Genomic DNA, 21,044 nt, shown 5'->3' with positions numbered 1-21,044 from the left:
TCTCTCTGACTTAACTTGTTACTCTACGTCTTGTTTTTCTCTCTTGTAATATACAGTTGGTTTACCGAAGCCTCCCCAGTGACAGTTTCTTCCATTATTACGGGAAGTTGGTATAGGTCCCTCTTGACAGTTACCCCGTAGTTCAATCCTCACATTTTCTTCCAGGGACCCCCCTGAGAGAAACCCAAAGTAGTTTCACATCTCTTCATTTTTTCGCATCTCAGATTTTCCCCATTATATTCTGAATGACAAGGAATACTAAGTGCTCCCTGCTCTAACGCTCCCACTCTGTGGTAGCATGTGCTTGTGTCTCCGGGGAGGCTGTGTAGTTGTTGGGTAAAAATCAAAGGTCTCTCTCAGCTATACAGGCTCCCCAACAAAAGAAAAACTGACATTTTAAAGACTAAAACAGGCGTCTGGAGTGTAAGTTATCTAGGGAGAATGTTTATAAAACATGAAAGTAACAAAGAGAAAACCCCATTCTTCACCGCTCATAGATTAGATCGGACAATTCCAGGTGTATTCTCTTAAGTCCTTGTATTCTATACTGAACAATAGCATAAATGCAACATGCAACAATTTCAACACTTTTACTGAGTTACAGTTTGTATAAGGAAATCAGTCAATTGAAATAAATTCATTAGGCTCTAATCTATGGATTTCACATGACTGGGCAAGGACGCTCTGTGGACATTTCTGCAGTCAGCATGCCAATTGCACGCTCCCTCAAAACTTGAGACATCTGTGGCATTTTAGTGTCCTTTTATTGTCCCCAGCACAAGGTGCACCTGTGTAAGGATCATGCTGCTTAATCAGCTTCTTGATATGCCACACCTGTCAGGTGGGTGGATTATCTTGGAAAAGGAGACATTCTCACTAACAGTGATGTAAACAAATTTGTGTGCAAAATTCTAGAGAAATAAGCTATTTGTGCTCATGGAACATTTCTGGGATCTTTTATTTCAGCTCATGAAACATGGGACCAACACTTTACATGTTGCATCTATATTTTTGTTCAGTGTATAATAGCCTCTCTTTAAGGACCTAGACGAAAAACTGTGCTGGCTAAGTAATGAAGAAAAATAAACATTCTCAACGGCATCAAAAGCACCAGATACTTTGAGAATATTTCTGTAATGAAAAGCACTAGAAGTTAAATAAATTATGATTATTATTATCAGAGTGCGTAGCATATTTAGTTTGCCATAAGTTCCCTTCCTTTCTGCTACAGTCTAAGATGCCACATTTATTCTGATATATTGCCTCTTTTGTTCATGTGTGCTCTAATGATTTCTCTTAAATTTAACTTGCAAATGTGTTTTGATTACCTCCTCTTCAGACTATATTTTAATGACATAACCATAAAGTTTTGGAGCCATGAAAAATTAACTACCCCCAAATCATGTTTCACGAGCACAGCAGAGTCTAATTAATTGTCAACCAGACAGCCACATATCAATAACAGATTGATTATTCAGTCTATCGCTGGATTGCTCCATCTTCTCCTCAGCCTTTCAGTGGAGTTCAGAGCAGCCTCAGTTTGTACACAAACAACATAGACACGAGTCTTTTTCGACAGCCTCTGAGTTAGACGGAGCTGCTGTCATGCCTAAAGACGACCTGGGGTTTGAATGGCTGTTAGTGTAAACAAACACCAAGCTGTATGTTGACAGCCTGTTATTTAGATTTAGACAGAACCACTGCCACCCGCACAGTGACTTCCTACAATGCAACTCGGTAAACCCCTGCACTAGGAAGTCTCCAGGGAGAGCATAGCGCACATCCTCCAATTGCAATATCTTGAAGCCTGGAGATCATGGTGGTTTGGTTCTGGGTGACAGCACACATCACCACTGATAGTCATTTCCCCTGCTTGTGCATGGCACACTGGCAGAATGATTTACAACGAAGTCATGCTATGGACATGACCTTGACTCGTGACTGAGTTGCCAAAGTACAGTGTTTCTACACTTGAATAAACTGCTTTGCCGATACACTTTGAGTGAAATGAGTGGCACCCAGAAAATAAGCATTTTTTTAATTTAAACCTTATTTTACCAGGTAAGTCTCATTTACAGTCATGACCTGGAGAATAGTTACAGGGGAGAGGAGAGGGGATGAACGAGCCAATTGTAAGCTGGGGATGATTAGGTGACCACAAGGATATTTATTTTTATTTTACCTTTATTTAACTAGGCAAGTCAGTTAAAGAACAAATTATTATTTACAATGACGGCCTAGGAACAGTGGGATAACTGCCTTGTTCAGAGGCAGAACAACAGATTTTTACCTTGTCAGCTCAGGGATTTGATCTTGCAACCTTCCGGTTACTAGTCCAACGCTCTAACCACTAGGCTACCTGCCGCCCCATATCATGGCATGTCATGAAGAATGATACTTTATTCCCTTTTCTTTCCCCTATTGGCTTTTAATTGGAATTGACTTAGTGGAGGTGGACATAATGTCGGTCTACAGCTTCGTTTATTTGACATCATAAAAGGTGTTTTAATGAATTACAGAACTTGATCTAACAAGTAAAAATCATCTCCAGCGTTTGTTTGACATGTTGATATTTTCGTATTTGTTTTGCGAACTGCCAAGACCTTAATAATTTAACTGCAAACCCATATTTGAGGCTTCATCCCAAATAATTATTCCTAAAGGGAGTTGGTATGAGAGCAGCAGAAGAGAAGATCCTTATCTGGGTCATGTTGACCAAAGTGTCTGAGTTGGACTGCTGATCTAGGATCATTTTTTCCCCATTTAGATCATAATGAAAAGAGATTATATGGACAGTGGGAACCTGATCCTAGATCAGCACTCCTACTAATCTGAGACTGTGTAATAATGTCGGCCCTGATGCTGCATGGTGCTTCTTTTTCTACAAAATCACGTTCATTTGTTCTGCAGCTCTAACTCATTAATACGGATTCACAATAATTGCCCCTTGAGGTTTTCCATTCCAACATGAATAATTATTCACAATCTAATATGACAAGATTTGACATTAAACAATCAGAAGAATGTATTATCAATCCACCTTCTAGTCTTTGTTCTGTGATGAAAACATTTCGCCCTCTTTTGACACAGTTTTTATGCATTCATAAAGCCTTTATAACAGCTACTTAGGCCATTATAACACATGTCATAGGAAAGCATTAACAATATGAACGACGGCATCACATTTTGGGAAGCTAATTATAGACGAGCACTCTGGATAATAAGCAAATCTGTTGTCATGTCAACGGATGTTTTTTGTTGTTGTTGTAAAACAGATATAGTATTCTCCGTGTGAGAGATACAGGAAGAGAGCCAACTCAATAGAACATCCGTCAAGTAATGTCCATGTGTAGTCTTGAAAAACAGATTGAAAGGTCCTGCTCTGAGTCATTTATTTACACACTTCCATTTAATGGTGACTTAAGAAGTCCATTTCCTCCTTATTAAGAACATAATTACCCCCTTCCTCTTACGAGTTTCTATTCCCTGGAGTTGCTCCTTAATGGAATCAACAACGTGGAGGTCACAAAAGGTTAAAGTCTCTTATTGATTTGAAAGTAATTAACTTGTATAAATATTTAGGAAAACTCTAATACGCATCATTCCAACCCCAAAACAAATCTTTATTAGGAACAGCACTTCTACCATTCGTGGGATATATTTAGTTTTAGTTTTACAATATATATATAATATAATATGCCATTTAGCAGGCTATTTTATCCAAAGCGACTTACAGTCATGCGTGCATACATTTTCTGTATGAGTGAGCCCGGGAATTAAACCCACTACCCTGTCGTTGTAAGCGTCATGCTCTACCAACTGATATAGAGGACCAGCGTATATTCATTCATTTTTATTTTCAGATTGGATTCAATTTATCGTTGAACCCCAACCACCCTATTTCAGATTGTCCTCTTCCCTCCCCAACCAGATATAGTATATTAATTAATATTTGAAGTTATTTTTAAAGTAATACAGTTTTTAGCGTCCTTAATTGAAATAATAACAAAGTGGCCACCCCGCCTCTGTTTTGGTCATAACCTGAGGGATGGGCCTGGAGAAATGTAACGACTCTCAAATAGACAGAACTACGGATGCGAGGACTGACCATCCATGATACCACCATTATAGTTTGAATCATGTTTTATACAGTGTTTGTTTACATTTACTTTGTTTACAAACATTGGAGTAAAACAAGCTTATATTTGGGGTTCTGATGAGGTACGACTGTTGAACTAAAACTCACGAGGCATTTATAAGTTATATTCTTTGAGAATCAATGAGTATATATCATTCATTTACAAGTCCAAAAATGGATGTAGCAACTAAAGATTCTAGCTTTAAAGTTAACTTAAAGGAAGGATATATACTACCAGAGGGGTGTTTAAATATTAATAAAGTAAATGATGCAGTTAAGGACAGAAAGCTATACACAGTTTTCCATATAATAAAATCATGATTAAACAATATTCAAAAGTATTACCAATATGCTCCCAAATATCACATATTCACCAAAAACACAATCTCTCATTGTATTGTGTTTTTAGGAAAACCTTGGAAGAACTAATAAAAAAACGTCCTTTTACATCTTCACATTTGATAATTGAGAGATCTGCCGGGTTAGTGGGAACCACAATATCCCTCAATTCACAATCTCATCCCTATCACCAGGTGCTCTGTACCTTCTAATCGCACCTCTTGTCCCATGTCTCCTCTCCTCAACACCTTCTTACAGCTGCTTTCCTCTCGCTCCCCCTCCCGCTCCCCCTCCCCCTCCCACTCCCCCTCCCCCTCCCCCTCCCCCTCCCCCAAACCCAATTCTCCACTGAACACCCGAAAATGTGCAGAAAAGTATTACCAGTAGAAAGCCAATTATACAGTGCTTTCAGAAAGTATTCACACCCCTTGACTTTTTCACATTTTGTTGTGTTACAGTCTGAATTTAAAATGGATTACATCGAGATGTTTGGTCACTGGCCTACACACAATACCCCATAATATCAAAGTGGAATTATGTTTTTTCGAAATGTATACAAATTAATTAAAAAGGTGAAATGTCATGAGTCAATAAGTATTCAACCACTTTGTTATGGCAAGCCTGAATAAGTTCAGGAGTAAAAATGTGCTTAACAAGTCACATGATACGTTGAATGGACTCACTCTGTGTGCAATAATAGTGTTACATTTTTTTATGACTACCTCATCTCTGTACCCCACACATACGATTATCTGTAAGGTCCCTCAGTTGAGCAATGGATTTCAAAGACAGATTCAACCTCAAATACCAGGGAGGTTTTCCAATGCCTCCAAAGAAGGGCACCCATTGGTAGATGGGTAAAAATTAAAAAAAAGCTGAGATTGAAAATCCCTTTGAGAATGCTGAAGTTATTAATTACACTTTGGATGGTGTATCAATACACCCAGTCACTACAAAGATACATGGATCCTTCCTGACTTAGTTGCCGGAAAGGAAGGAAAGCGCCCAGGGATTTCATCATGAGGCCAATGATGGCTTTAAAACAATTACAGAGTTTAATGTGATAGGATAACACCGAGGAGGGATCAACAACATTGTAGTTACTCCACAATACTAACCTAATTGACAGAGTGAAAAGAAGGAAACATGCACAGAATAATTTTTTTTCCAAAACGTGCATCCTGTTTGCAACAAGGCACTAAAGTAATGCTTCAATAAATGAGGCAAAGCAATTAACGTTTTGTTCTGAATACAAAGTGTCTGTTTGGGGCAAATCCAATACAACACATTACTGAGTACCACTCTCCATATTTTCAAGAATAATGGTGGCTGCATCATGTTATGGGTATGCTTGTAATCATTAAGGACTGGGGAGTCTTTCAGGATAAAAAAAAGAAATGGAATGGAGTTGAGCAGAGGCAAAATCCTAGAGGAAAACCTGGTTCAGTCTGTTTTCCAGCAGACATCAGGATATGAATTCAGCTTTCGCCAGGACAATAAGCTAAAACACAAGGCCAAATCTACACTGGAGTTGCTTACCAAGAAGACAGTGAATGTTCCTGAGTGGCCGTGTTACAGTTATCACTTAAATCTGATTGAAAATCTATGGCAAGGCCTGAAAATAGTTGCCTAGCAATGATCAACAAATGTTGCACAAATCCAGCTGTGGAAAGATCTTAGAGACTTACCCAGAAAGACTCGTGACTGTAATCAATACCAAATGTGATTCTACAAAGTATTGACTCAGGGGTGTGAATATTTACTGTATATAAATTAGATATTTCTATATTTAATTTTCAATATATTTGCAAAACTTTCTAAAAACATGTTTCCACTTTGTCATTATGGGTTATTGTGTGTAGATGGGTGAGAAAAATGAAATGTAATCCATATTGTTTTCAGGCTGTGGAATAAGTCAAGGGGTATGAACACTTCCTGAAGACACTGTAGACCATGTCTCAAACCACTACACATACGACACCCCTAAAGTATTATCCTGGAAAGGTTTTTTTGTTGAACGCAACTAAATATGTGATCAGTCAAGTTATCTTTTTGTCCACATACCAGCAGCTTACCCAAAGGGTTAAATACTGGTTCTAAGTTTAGCTAGCTCAGCAAGTTCTGAGTTGGTAGATTTAAAACAAGGTCCCAGATATACAGTAGCTGATATCTTACATTGCTGATGTCTTCAAAGTATACCATCATATAGACGATATGCAAGCTGCTCACTGAGTGTTAGGTGATGTAGAGAGCAGGTTCGATTTAAGCTGCTCACTGAGTGTTTGGTGGTTTAGAGAGCAGGTCTGATTTAAGCTGCTCACTGAGTGTTTGGTGGTTTAGAGAGCAGGTCTGATTTAAGCTGCTCACTGAGTGTTAGGGGGTTTAGAGAGCAGGTCTGATTTAAGCTGCTCACTGAGTGTTAGGGGGTTTAGAGAGCAGGTCTGATTTAAGCTGCTCACTGAGTGTTAGGGGGTTTAGAGAGCAGGTCTGATTTAAGCTGCTCACTGAGTGTTTGGTGGTTTAGAGAGCAGGTCTGATTTAATATGCTCACTGAGTGTTTGGTGGTTTAGAGGACAGGGCTGATTTAAGCTGCTCACTGAGTGTTATTTTTATTATCCATTATATTACCAGGTAAGTTGACTGAGAACACATTCTCATTTACAGCAACAACCTGGGGAATAGTTACAGGGGAGAAGAGTCGGGATGAATGAGCCAATTGTAAACTGGGGAATCTTAGGTGACCATGATGGTTTGAGGGCCAGATTGGGACTTTAGCCAGGACACCAGGGTTAACACCCCTACTCTTACAATAAGTGCCATGGGATCTTTAATGATCTCAGAGAGTCAGGACACCCGTTTAACGTCCTATCCGAAAGACAGCACCCTACACAGGGCATTGTCCCCAATCACTGCCCTGGGGCATTGGGATATTTTTTAGACCAGAGGAAAGAATGCCTCCTACTGGCCCTCCAACACCACTTCCAGCAACATCTGGTCTCCCATCCAGGGACTGACCAGGACCAACCCTGCTTAGCTTCAGAAGCAAACCAGCAGTGGTATGCAGGGTGGTATGCTGCGTGGTATGCTGCTGGCTGGTGTTAGGTGGTGTAGAGAGCAGATCTGATTTATGCTGCTCACTGAGTGGTAGGTGATGTAGAGAGCGGGTCTGATCCAACCAATAGCATCCACCAGACCAGAGCCTGTATTCATACAGCTAGGTCCTAGCACTCTTACCATGTGATGCTTTATGAATACAAGCCCTGAATCAGCATCATAAGGCTTGGGAGGTACTACAGGCCCTGAATCAGCATTATAAGGGTTGGGAGGTACTACAAGCCCTGAATCAGCATCATACGGGTTGGGAGGTACTACAGGCCCTGAATCAGCATCATAAGGGTTGGGAGGTACTACAGGCCCTGAATCAGCATCCTACAGGTTGGGAGGTACTACAGGCCCTGAATCAGCATCCTACAGGTTGGGAGGTACTACAGGCCCTGAATCAGCATCATAAGGGTTGGGAGGTACTACAGGCCCTGAATCAGCATCCTACAGGTTGGGAGGTACTACAGGCCCTGAATCAGCATCATAAAGGTTGGGAGGTACTACAGGCCCTGAATCAGCATTCAAAGGGTTGGGAGGTACTACAGGCCCTGAATCAGCATCCTAAAGTTGGGAGTTCCTACAGGCCCTGAATCAGCATCCTAAGGGTTGGGAGGTACTACAGGCCCCGAATCAGCATCATAAGGGTTGGGAGTTCCTACAGGCCCTGAATCAGCATCCTAAAGGTTGGGAGTTCCTACAGGCCCTGAATCAGCATCCTACAGGTTGGGAGTTCCTACAGGCCCTGAATCAGCATCCTACAGGTTGGGAGGTACTACAGGTCCTGAATCAGCATCCTAAAGGTTGGGAGGTACTACAGGCCCTGAATCAGCATCCTACAGGTTGGGAGGTACTACAGGTCCTGAATCAGCATCCTACAGGTTGGGAGGTACTACAGGCCCTGAATCAGCATCCTACAGGTTGGGAGGTACTACAGGCCCTGAATCAGCATCATAAGGGTTGGGAGGTACTACAGGCCCTGATATACATATCTCATGGTTAGTGCTATCTAGAATCCTTGGGACGTTCCTACACTTAATTCTAACCTTAACCCCTACCCCAACTATAACCATAACCCTTACCTAAACCTACCCTTAACAATTTTACATTTCAACCTCAATGGGGTAACGTCAGTGTTGGGACATCCCGCGGATCCCAGATAGCACAAACACATTCCCAGCTTGCATCCTCAATAAGGTAATTCTGGGAATATGGATCTCTGATAATCAGAAAAGGAAGTGTTAATTTCTAATGATATATATTCTTAAGATACTGTATTCAACCAATGTCCTAACAGTTCTACACTGTATGTGTTTGTAATGAAGATGCAAGGAGTCAGGAAGCTGGTGCGTTTAATCAGAACGAACATAGAGACACGAAACAAACAAGAGATGAGTCTGAAAATGAACACAGAAATAATTCTGCCTGATGGGTGATAACAATGGAGTGCAAGATAAAGGGGGAGTAATCAGGGAAGTGATTATGTCCAGGTGTGCGTAATGATGAGGCGCAGGTGTGCGTAATGATGGTTTGCCAGGACCGGTGGTTAGTAGACCTGAGAGGGGGAGTGGGAGTAGAAGTGACAGTTTTGATACATCAAGGCTTTCTTACCAGAATGTAATATTGGTCACATTTGTACGTGGGGAATGAAGTTAAATATCAAGGTATCAATTCACTTTGGGGGAAATTTAGCAGTTGTGAATTTTGCAATTATTGAAAATAATTTTGTCTATACACATTGGAATAGTCCCTTTTACGCACAAGGCCCATCCAAAACGTTCTATAACCAGTGTTTATACAATGTGATATGACTAATAGGTGTCAGAAACATTCAAATAACTGTAGGTAATGGTAATGACAATTTTCTTAAACTATCTCAACATATCTATTCTTCAAGGACCCTTTTTTTAAACCAGATTGATCATTATGAAAGGCACTCTGAGACATTTTAGCACAGGGGTATTGACCCCCACAGGCTCTGAGCAGAGAACTTGAATTTTTGATGAAAAACAGATAAAAACATTTACCTGGCTGGTCTACTGTAGCTGAGGATCTCTGATGGTATGCAAATGACGATGTGAAGTGAAGTTTTGGCTCTCAGTCATGTTGTACTCCCATGGCCATTTCTGTACCCAAAGTGAACTGCAGTCAGAAAAAAAGTTCAGTCAGAACAGGACTGATGATTGGACCAAACCTCTAGTTCTGAACTTTACATCACCAATGGGATTATGAGAAACAGTAGTTCTTAGATCATCCCCCCACCTAGGGTCTGCTCTGCTGCTTGCTGGATATCAACACCATACCGCAGAATCCTGCAAGCTGTGCTGCAGTATGATCAACTTTTAAATGAGGACCCACTGTACATATGGTGGCCTTTGATCAAATCACTGACTGATCAGTCAAAACAAACAGCAACATGGTCCCAGAGTCCCAAAGGGCACCTATTCCCCATGTAGTGCACTACTGTTTACCAGGGCACATCGGGGGAATAGGGTTCTATTTGGGACTCAGCAGAGTCAACGATTTCATTAATTTCCAGACTTCACCTACATTTAAAGCAGACCTGCCAGGATGATCCTACCACCCTGTCCCACCCCACAGAGACCTGCCAGGTTGATCCTACCACCCTGTCCCACCTCCCAGAGACCTGCCAGGATGATCCTACCACCCTGTCCCACCTCCCAGAGACCTGCCAGGATGATCCTACCACCCTGTCCCACCCCACAGAGACCTGCCAGGTTGATCCTACCACTCTGTCCCACCCCACAGAGACATGCCAGGATGATCCTACCACCCTGTCCCACCTCCCAGAGACCTGCCAGGATGATCCTACCACCCTGTCCCACCTCCCAGAGACCTGCCAGGATGATCCTACCACCCTGTCCCACCCCCCAGAGACCTGCCAGGATGATCCTACCACCCTGTCCCACCTCCCAGAGACCTGCCAGGATGATCCTACCACCCTGTCCCACCCCACAGAGACCTGCCAGGTTGATCCTACCACCCTGTCCCACCCCACAGAGACCTGCCAGGTTGATCCTACCACCCTGTCCCACCTCCCAGAGACCTGCCAGGATGATCCTACCACCCTGTCCCACCTCCCAGAAACCTGCCAGGATGATCCTACCACCCTGTCCCACCTCCCAGAGAACTGCCAGGATGATCCTCCCACCCTATCCTACCCCCGGAGGTGGTACATTGCAATAATACCAGGCTTGGCGGATGTAATGTAATTTAGTTTGATCATGGCTTCATCATTATCCTGTTCCCATTGTCTAATATCAACATGTAACCTATTATGCTAAATCTCTTTAGAGCCCAAGGACAGTGTACGTTCCAAATTTACGTTTGGAAGTGTACGTTCCAAATGGCACCATATTCCCTATGTAGTGCACTACTTCTGACCAGGGCCAATGAGGCTCTTGTCAAAAGCAGTGCACTATACAGGGAATATGGTGCCGTTTGGGACCCAGATTAAGACGAGGACGGAGAATAATTCAACAATACCATCTGCATATTTTGTACCTGTTCACACTGACGTATGAATGGCCATCGTCTGAGGTGTTTTTCTTGAGGTTTATGTCGAACTGGATGATTGTTTTCATGGTAATCCCCAATCTTTTCCTAGCTTTTAGATCACAATAGAAGGGAGAACAATGGTGGGGAATGCTGGCAGGCTTACAGGTTTTAAATGTATGGTGTATTCTCCCAAGACTCAACCTATGAAGTTAATTACACACTTTTTGGCATCAAACACGTTCAGGAAATTCATATTCTACTGTACTCTCGTGGTTGAAATGTATGTGCTGTTTTAGTGCTGGGTATGTAATTGCAGTAGAGGTTCTATGTTTGTGTTACAGTTCTATGTTATTGTTATTCAACACAATCTAAAAGATTGTTGGTGAGAATACAAATGTCCCCCCCAAAACAAAAAATTGTGTGAACAATTTTGAAAATCTTTCAATCTTTAAAAAAACAAGGTCTGTATGTTTTCCTGCCCCTGTGGCATCCTGTTCTATATAGCTGATATTTGCTACTATGGCATATTTATTGCCTTACCTCCTCACGCCATTCACACACACTGTATATAGACTTTTTTTCTATTGTGTTATTGACTTGTGTCACACTGCTTTGCTTTATCTTGGCCAGGTCGCAGTTGTAAATGAGAACTTGTTCTCAACTGGCCTACCTGGTTAAATAACGGTGAAATAAATAAAATAAAATAAAAATGGACGAGTTTATTCCAGTGGGGCACAGGACTGTATCTGACTCATATATTGTTCCTGTGTGATTCAGCTCCTCAAACTTAATGCGGACTTGGGAACATTCCAGAGAGGATGCTGGACGGTCCCGTGTGGCTCAGTTGGTAGAGCATGGCGCTTGCAACGCCAGGGTTGTGGGTTCATTCCCCACTGGGGGACCAGGATGAATATGTATGAACTTTCCAATTTGTAAGTCGCTCTGGATAAGAGCGTCTGCTAAATGACTTAAATGTAAATGTAAATGCTGTGATAAAATCATGACCTACTGTATATTGGGACTTGATAACATGTAAGAGTAGAATTTGGAGGAACACAGTTCTCATGCTGATATCATATTCACATTTAAAAATGAGTTTTCCAGGGTGAATTCTAGGTATTTACATTGATCAATCAATCAATCAATTTTATTTTATATAGCCCTTCGTACATCAGCTAATATCTCGAAGTGCTGTACAGACACCCAGCCTAAAACCCCAAACAGCTAGTAATGCAGGTGTTGAGATCCCAGGAGGTGAGATCCCAGGAGGGTTCTACCTTCTAATCGCATCAGTTATTCAATGGGATCACATAGGAAAAAAATACCTTTTCATAATTCTACCCCTGTATTCAATATTGTAGCCTACTGTACTGGAGCTTTGCCTAACTGCTGTACTCTGTTGACGCCGTGATGGCTTTTCTTCCATTCTGGCTTGACTTCTTGGAGGTTTTGCTCCTTGATTAGAACTATTGATGAGAAACGGTTGGTCAATCAGGGTGAGTGGACTCGACCATTCATTTTCATTAGTCATTCAGGTCTCACGCCTGCACAGGGATGGAGGGGGAAGAGACCATCTGTGAGGCTCTGTCAGATCATTAATAGCAGTCCTCTCTCCAAGGCTTTGGGTTTATATTATGAAGGGTCTCGTCGATTTTGATTTTCCTGTGAAATGCAAACACGAACATACAAGATATTCCACCTGATTTGCCATGTATCTTAATCAAAACGTAGTAAACCGTTGCAGTCACAGGGAATATCTGTCTTGCAATTTGTAGCTGGACAGAAAATACCAAAATGGTTTATTGAGGCTTCTCTAATTTTCCTCCTCAGACACATGTATGTATCCTTTCTTGACCTCCTGATGTTTCCTGAGTAAGAATAGACAGGTTGATTTGAATCGGTCTCCTTTCTCCTTCACTGGGTCTCGGCTAACAACAAATTATAACTCCTGTCTCCTCCTGGAATTTCAATGGGTTCATTATTTGCAGATGCTTCATTTTTCTTCGTCCGTCCCTGATTATTCTTTATTCAAAATGTATCTTTTGGCTGTCTGACAGTCACTGAAAGTAGTGGCACATGTATTCATGAAGGGTTTTAATATTATATATTTCCCTTTCATTTTCCAGTTGGTAAATCCAGTTCAGAGAGGTTTTTAATGGGATAATGGTGTTGTAATGGAGCGTATACTCTGTAGTGACACTGGCTGTGGATCACTCAGATGTTCCACTGCCGTACAGGAGTACTAGTGTGATCTACTGAGCAGTTTGTTATAAATGCCACATAAAGGCATTTTTGAGTGAAAACACACATTGGTCTCAGTGATCATGTGGTTAAATGGCACTGAGCTGAGGATGTAAATACACAGTGTTAAAGCGTAATGATTTCATGACACTTGAAAGAGAATGATTCATCCCGGATGTAAAAAAATAAAATAAAAAATGTACTTGTTAGGTAGTGGATATGGCGTTGAGTGATGGGTGTTTTCCTGTTTTTCAGCAGCAGAGGAATATATTGAGTCTGAAGTAATATCTACAGTACACTATCAACTACTCGGGAGTCCCATAAGGGCACAATTGGCCCAGCATTGTCCGGGTTAGTGTTTGGCCAGGGTAGTGTTTGGCCAGGGTAGTGTTTGGCCAGGGTAGTGTTTGGCCAGGGTAGTGTTTGGCCAGGGTAGCACGTCATTGTAAATAAGAATTTGTTCTCAACTGACTTGCCTAATAAAAATAAATACATTTAAAATCCAGACACTGCATCAGACATCCACCAGCTCCACTCACAAATCCCTCCCACACCTCAGACCTGCAGCCTACACCCTGGGTGGCCTGACCAGGTAGAAATCGCTGTGATATCACGTGGATTGGGATATGTTCTGCATTGCGTCCAACAACAACATTGACGAATACGCTGATTCGGTGAGCGAGTTCATTAGAAAGTGCATCGGCAACGTAATACCCACAGCAACGATTAAAACATTCCCAAACCAGAAACTGGTGATGGCAGCATTCGCGTGAAACTGAAAGCGCGAACCACTGCTTTTAACCAGGGCAAGGTGACCGGAAACATGACATGAATACAAACAGTGTAGCTATTCCCTCCGCAAGGCAATCAAACAAGCTAAGTGACAGTATAGAGACGAAGTAGAGTCGCAATTCAACAGCTCAGACACAAGAGGTATGTGGCAGGGTCTACAGTCAATCACGGATTACAAAAAGAAAACCAGCCCCGTCGCAGACCAGGATGTCTTGCTCCCAGACAGACTAAATAACTTTTTTGCTCGCTTTGAGGACAATACAGTGCCACTGACACGGCCCGCTACCAAAACCTGCGGGCTCTCCTTCACTGCAGCCGAGGTGAGTAAAACATTTAAACGTGTTAACCCTCGCAAGGCTGCAGGCCCAGACGGCATTCCCAGCCGCGTCCTCAGAGCATGCGCAGACCAGCTGGCTGGTGTGTTTACGGACATATTCAATCAATCCTTATCCCAGTCTGCTGTTCCCACATGCTTCAAGAGGGCCACCATTGTTCCTGTTCCCAAGAAAGCTAAGGTAACTGAGCTAAACGACTACCGGCCCGTAGCACTCACTTCCGTCATCATGAAGTGCTTTGAGAGACTAGTCAAGGACCATATCACCTCCACCCTACCTGACACCCTAGACCCACTCCAATTTGCTTACCGACCCAATAGGTCCACAGACGACTCAATCGCAACCACACTGCACACTGCCCTAACCCATCTGGACAAGAGGAATATCTATGTGAGAATGCTGTTCATCGACTACAGCTCAGCATTTAACACCATAGTACCATCCAAACTCGTCATCAAGCTCGAGACCCTGGGTCTCGACCCCACCCTGTGCAACTGGGTACTGGACTTCCTGACGGGCCGCCCCCAGGTGGTGAGGGTAGGTAACAACATCTCCACCCCGCTGATCCTCAACACTGGGGCCCCACAAGGGTGCGTTCTGAGCCCTCTCCTGTACTCCCTGTTCACCCACGACTGCGTGGCCATGCACGCCTCCAACTCAATCATCAAGTTTGCGGACGACACTACAGTGGTAGGCTTGATTACCAACAACAACGAGACGGCCTACAGGGAGGTGGTGAGGACCCTCGGAGTGTGGTGTCAGGAAAATAACCTCACACTCAACGTCAACAAAACAAAGGAGATGATTGTGGACTTCAGGAAACAGCAGAGGGAGCACCCCCCTATCCACATCGACGGGACAGTAGTGGAGAGGGTAGTAAGTTTTAAGTTCCTCGGTGTACACATCACGGACAAACTGATTTGGTCCACCCACACAGACAGCGTTGTGAAGAAGGCGCAGCAGCGACTCTTCAACCTCAGAAGGCTGAAGAATTTTGGCTTGTCACCAAAAGCACTCACAAACTTCTACAGATGCACAATCGAGAGCATCCTGACGGGCTGTATCACCGCCTGGTACGGCAACTGCTCCACCCACAACCGTAAGGCTCTCCAGAGGGTAGTGAGGTCTGCACAACGCATCACCGGGGGCAAACTACCTGCCCTCCAGGACACCTACACCACCCGATGTCACAGGAAGGCCATAAAAATCATCAAGGACAACAACCACCCGAGCCACTGCCTGTTCACCCCGCTATCATCCAGAAGGCGAGGTCAGTACAGGTGCATCAAAGCAGGGACCGAGAGACTGAAAAACAGCTTCTATCTCAAGGCCATCAGGCTGTTAAACAGCCACCACTAACATTTAGTGGCCGCTGCCAACATAATGACTCAACTCCAGCCAATTTAATAATGGGAATTGATGGAAATGTATGTAAAAATGTATCACTAGCCACTTTAAACAATGCCACTTAATATAATGTTTACATACCCTACATTACTCATCTCATATGTATATGTATATACTGTACTCTATATCATCTACTGCATCTTGCCATCTTTATGTAATACATGTATCACTAGCCACTTTAAACTATGCCACTTTATGTTTATATACCCTACATTACTCATCTCATATGTATATACTGTACTCTATACCATCTACTGCATCTTGCCTATGCCGTTCTGTACCATTACTCATTCATATATCTTTATGTACATATTCTTTATCCCTTTACACTTGTGTGTATAAGGTAGTAGTTGTGGAATTGTTAGGTTAGATTACTCGTTGGTTATTACTGCATTGTCGGAACTAGAAGCACAAGCATTTCGCTACACTCGCATTAACATCTGCTAACCATGTGTATGTGACAAATAAAATTTGATTTGATTTGATTTAAAGGATCTGAATGACAGGAGGAACACTGATACAGGGGTATAGAATGGCAGGGGGGAAGTAGGGCACACAACAAGAAGGAAACATCAGCTTATAAGAGATTTTATCAAAGGCTGCTTCTGTTGGAATCTCCTCACAGTGAGTTACCACACAAACACACAGACAGGCTGTTTTGATCCATTAGGGGAATAATGAGATTAGCGTCTGGCAGAGAGAAGCCTGTAGATCTCAATGCAAATTCTCCTGACAAAACGAAACGACTACTCTTTAGGTGAAAGTGTGCCAAGCGGCGGCTTTTCCGGGCCGAAAAAGGAAGAGTGGTAAAACAATAATTAAATGATGACGCCGTTGCCATGGAATCTGCCCGCGCTGAGACGACGACGTGACATTTCCGCTCCGCAATATTAATAATAAAGGAGATTACGCACACACCTCGACTTGACGTGTGTGTGTGTTGTATGTCTCACAAATGAGACCAAACCCAGTAAAATTATTAGAAGACCGACAGACAGACGCCTAGCCCACGTATAATAACCAAAAGAGAGAGCCCAGGCAGCTGTTGTGAAATTAATATCCATCAAAGAACCACACGGTTTGTGCTTGACTTTATGTAGGCAAACTCTATTGTGTATGGTAGGCATGTACCAGGAACCATTTCACCAGATAATGAATGAGACGGTGACAACCCCCTCATTGAGAGGATGGGGGACACACATACCTATTGTAATGTAGGGAGCCAATGACCTACTTTACTTTCTGCATTCTATGTCTTCCCCTTCTGAATCTATTGTTCTTTATATTAAACTAAACTCTGAACTGGGTTTGCTACAGAAACACTACAGTCCTTTCATTTTCCAGACATGGCAAGAAGGCAGGGTGTGGATAATTGAAGGTTGAGAATGGCTCTTCACAGCCAGTGGAGTATAAGTAGACTTTTAGATGGTAAAGATATGCTTTAGTTTAGTTTAGTACAATACTGTATGGTTGATTGACTTGACAAATCCAGAATAACAAGACATAGATTTACTAACGCCTGGCTTTTAACACAGAAAGGAGAACGTGTTCAACTTACCTGCTTAGATAAAGGTAATAAATAAATAAACTACAAGTAGGTCAAAAGCTAAGGGCACAACTCGATTAAAAACAGTAACCACCTCTTGGGATAAACCAAAAACAACAGGACCGTAATTATAATGAGAAGCACTGTAGACTTAGAATGAAACACATCTAGATTGACAGGTGAATATAATTTGCAAGTCTTGCTTTCCTCGTTTGCCTCCACATTTTCCTTTGATTGTGTGAGTGATATGACAGCTTCCTAAAAAAAAACAGGCGGGAAGCTGCTGCTGAAAGCATCCCACCTCCTCCGGTACCTGACCCTGTTTAATCTTTAACAAGCAGTGAACGCAGACAGACAAACGTAGCATGCCATGTGTTTAAGAGAAACACCAAATGGTGACACAGAGGACTGGAGTAGCAACGTGAACACGTTTGTTTTCTACTCCCTTTGGGGGTGATCCGTGTTTACATCCCCATCTCATTCTAACTGGCAGAAATAGACACCTCTGAAAAATAAAAGAATAATAAAACAAGTGTACTTTGCAGCTGTGGTAATGCTGTATGTTACACGACGACCATTCCAGAGTCGGCGCTTAACGCATCTCCAAATCCGCATCCCAAATGGAACCCTATGCTCTACCTGTGACCGGCGCGCTATGGGCCCTGGTGAAAAGTAGTGCACTAAATCAAATCAAATTGTATTTGTCACAGGTGGAGACTAACAGTGAAATTCTTGCTTCCCAACAATGCAGAGAAAAAAATTTAAAAATATATATTTTTTAAATAACACAAGGAATAAATACACAGTAACAATAACTTGTCTATGGCAGGGATGTACGAGTGCCTTGCGCTACAGAGGGAATATGGTGCCATATATAAAAAATAGGGTGCCATATATAGGGAATAGGGTGCCATATATAGGGAATAGGATGCCATATATAGGGAATAGGGTGCCATATATAGGGAAAAGCCTATTCTGTATTCAGTGCACTACTTTTGACGAGGACCCATAGGGCGCTGGTCAAAAATAGCACACTATATAGGGAAAAGGGAGCTATTTGGGATGCAGCTATGGAGATAGGCCGTGGATGTTCTATATCACCTCTCATGTTCAGATTGTCACACTGGGAAATAGGATTCAGTACTTTTATTTTACCCGGATGCATTTCCTTAGCCTAGACTAGACCCCACACCAACATACCAGCATGTCGGAGAGAGCAGCAATTCCACATCAATGGATGGTGGTCTATGGATGAAGCATCAATGTCTAATATGATATGAGTTCTTCATAAAATCTCCACTAAGATTATACAGCTGTTTACCCAAATGTACTGAATGAATACAGTATATGTATGAATATATATTTGAATATATTTCTGTCTATGTTTGTCCTCACTGACTCCAAAAATAGGGAAAACCTGAATGAACTTCCTGCTCTTACATGAGGATGATCATGACAATTGTTGATTCAGTGAATTAATATCCACAACAATGAGAATTCAGATTTTACATTATAACATGTTCAAATATTACAGTATGTACGGTCATCCGAAGTGTATGCTTCAAGGCAAATTCATGTCATCCATAATATGGAATGGCAGATGGGCGGACACTCATTGCATGAATGGAGCCCAATTGGCCAACATTAATATTTAAAAAGATGGGTGGGTTTCTCTAGAGAGCCTCAATCACATGTTTTCTCCCCCCTTTCCAGAGATCTTATCACACCTGTTAATGATGAAATCCTATTGTATCCGTTCCACTCTGTTAATCCCTCAGGTGTTATTCCTCATTTACATACATTTACATTTATATTCTCCTAACCTGGATTGGATGATTCCAACCGATATGTTATCAATCTGTCACGCCTTGTCCACGATATGTTTTTGACAGTTTGGCTTTATTTAAATTTTAATAAAAACTGCCATCGCAGAATGAGGAGTGGGGTCTGTATGGAAGTCTATGGAATGGATACTGACGCTTGTGACTGAATGTGAGCTAAACTTTAGCACAGAGGGCACAGAAACCTCATCTATAATGAGATCAAACTGCAATGAGAGGTTTGCTTACAAATTACCAAGATAAAGCACTTCGATCACCAACAGAAATAACAGTGTTAACCTGCAACATTACCCTTACATAAGCTTTAGATTTGTGGAAGAAGAATATACTTTTCTTGGAAGGCACTTGGCTTTCTCTACTAGCACTGACTTAGCTGAGAACAACATTATTGAGTGAAAAATGTACTTGCTACGATTGTGATATGTTGATGTCTCACATAGCTTTCTTAAGATGAATGCACTAACTTGTATGTCACTCTGGATAAGAGCCTCTGCTAAATAACTCAAATGTAAGTTTCCCACTGTCCCCAAGTATGTTTATTCCGATCAACATATTGGTCTTGCCGAAAAACGACCCCAAATAAAATCTCCTTTTACCTCTTCAGAGACGAGGGTCAGCAGGAGTCGTCATATTTAATGAGGAAACTAAATGGCGGGAGATCAAGGTCAAGGTCGCGGACAAAACAAGTGAGCGGGGAGTCCAGAGGAGGGAGTTTATAAGAGTATGAACAGATTGACTGGCATCAGATAGGGAGCGAGAGAGAAAAACAGCAGAGAGAGAGAAAGAGGAGAGAGAGAGAGAGAGAGAGAGAGAGAGAGAAAGAGGGCAGAGAGAGAGAGTGAGAGAGAGAAAGAGGGCAGAGAGAGTGAGCGAGAGAGATAGAGAGAGAGAGATAGACAGAGAGCAGAGAGAGAGAGACAGAGGGCAGAGAGAGTGAGTGAGAGAGAGAAAGAGGGCAGAGAGAGTGAGCGAGAGAGAGAGATAGAGAGAGAGAGAGATAGACAGAGAGCAGAGAGAGAGAGAAAGAGGGCAGAGAGAGTGAGCGAGAGAGAGAGAGAGAGAGAGAGGGCAGATAGACAGAGAGCAGGTGTCAGAAAGAAAAGCTCAGAGACACTCACATTAACAAGATGAGAATGATTAAAAGAAAACAGACAGGCATCTCCATAATCAGCTCAGTCTCCACAAATGAGAACACGTGCTGTATTCAAGATATTAAAGGTGTGACAGAGGTTAAATTGATATATTTGATACTCTGTAAACAGATGTATTTACATTTGACAGTGTAAGATGTATGAAGGGCAACACATAACATTAAGATGATATGGTTATACTCTATCAATAAATATGAACAGTATACACACCTGCATGGTTTGCACCATATACTATTATTACTCTTCAAAGTATTGGCTCCTGAATGGTGCAGCGGTCTAAGACACTGCGAGGTGTCACTAGAGACACCCTGGTTCAAATCCAGGCTGTATCACATCCAAATGTGATTGGAAGTCCCAAAGGTCGGTGCACAATTGGCCCAGCGTTGTTCATGTTTGGTCGTGGTAGGTCTGTTATTGTAAACAAGAATTTGTTCTTAAACTGACTTGCCTAGTTAGATAAAAAAAATCTATATGAAAATGTTCCATCTTTGCAGAAAATAGATGATGGTTGCTAGTTCTGCTTTTTTGAGTGAATTGAGCAATGCCCTCATTCAAATGTACCATATCATCTTATAAGGGCACATCCACGGTAACAGAGTGATACTGAGACTGAACTTTCACTTTAAAATGTATGTC

General features: G+C 42.1%; 1 long non-coding RNA gene across 1 annotated transcript; it reads right to left on the bottom strand.

The window, feature by feature from the left end:
- Positions 1-8,911: 8,911 nt before the first annotated feature.
- Positions 8,912-9,932, bottom strand: LOC139584018 (uncharacterized). The gene is made up of 3 exons (XR_011676662.1): positions 9,839-9,932; positions 9,604-9,718; positions 8,912-9,131 (listed from the first exon to the last, which is right to left on the bottom strand). It is a non-coding gene; the product is annotated as an uncharacterized lncRNA (long non-coding RNA).
- Positions 9,933-21,044: the final 11,112 nt, after the last annotated feature.

This window comes from Salvelinus alpinus, chromosome 9 (assembly GCF_045679555.1).
Source record: "Salvelinus alpinus chromosome 9, SLU_Salpinus.1, whole genome shotgun sequence".
Taxonomy (NCBI): Eukaryota; Metazoa; Chordata; class Actinopteri; order Salmoniformes; family Salmonidae; genus Salvelinus; species Salvelinus alpinus.
The sequence above is the reverse complement of the archived record's forward strand: the minus strand, read 5'-3'. Positions and strand labels throughout refer to the sequence as shown.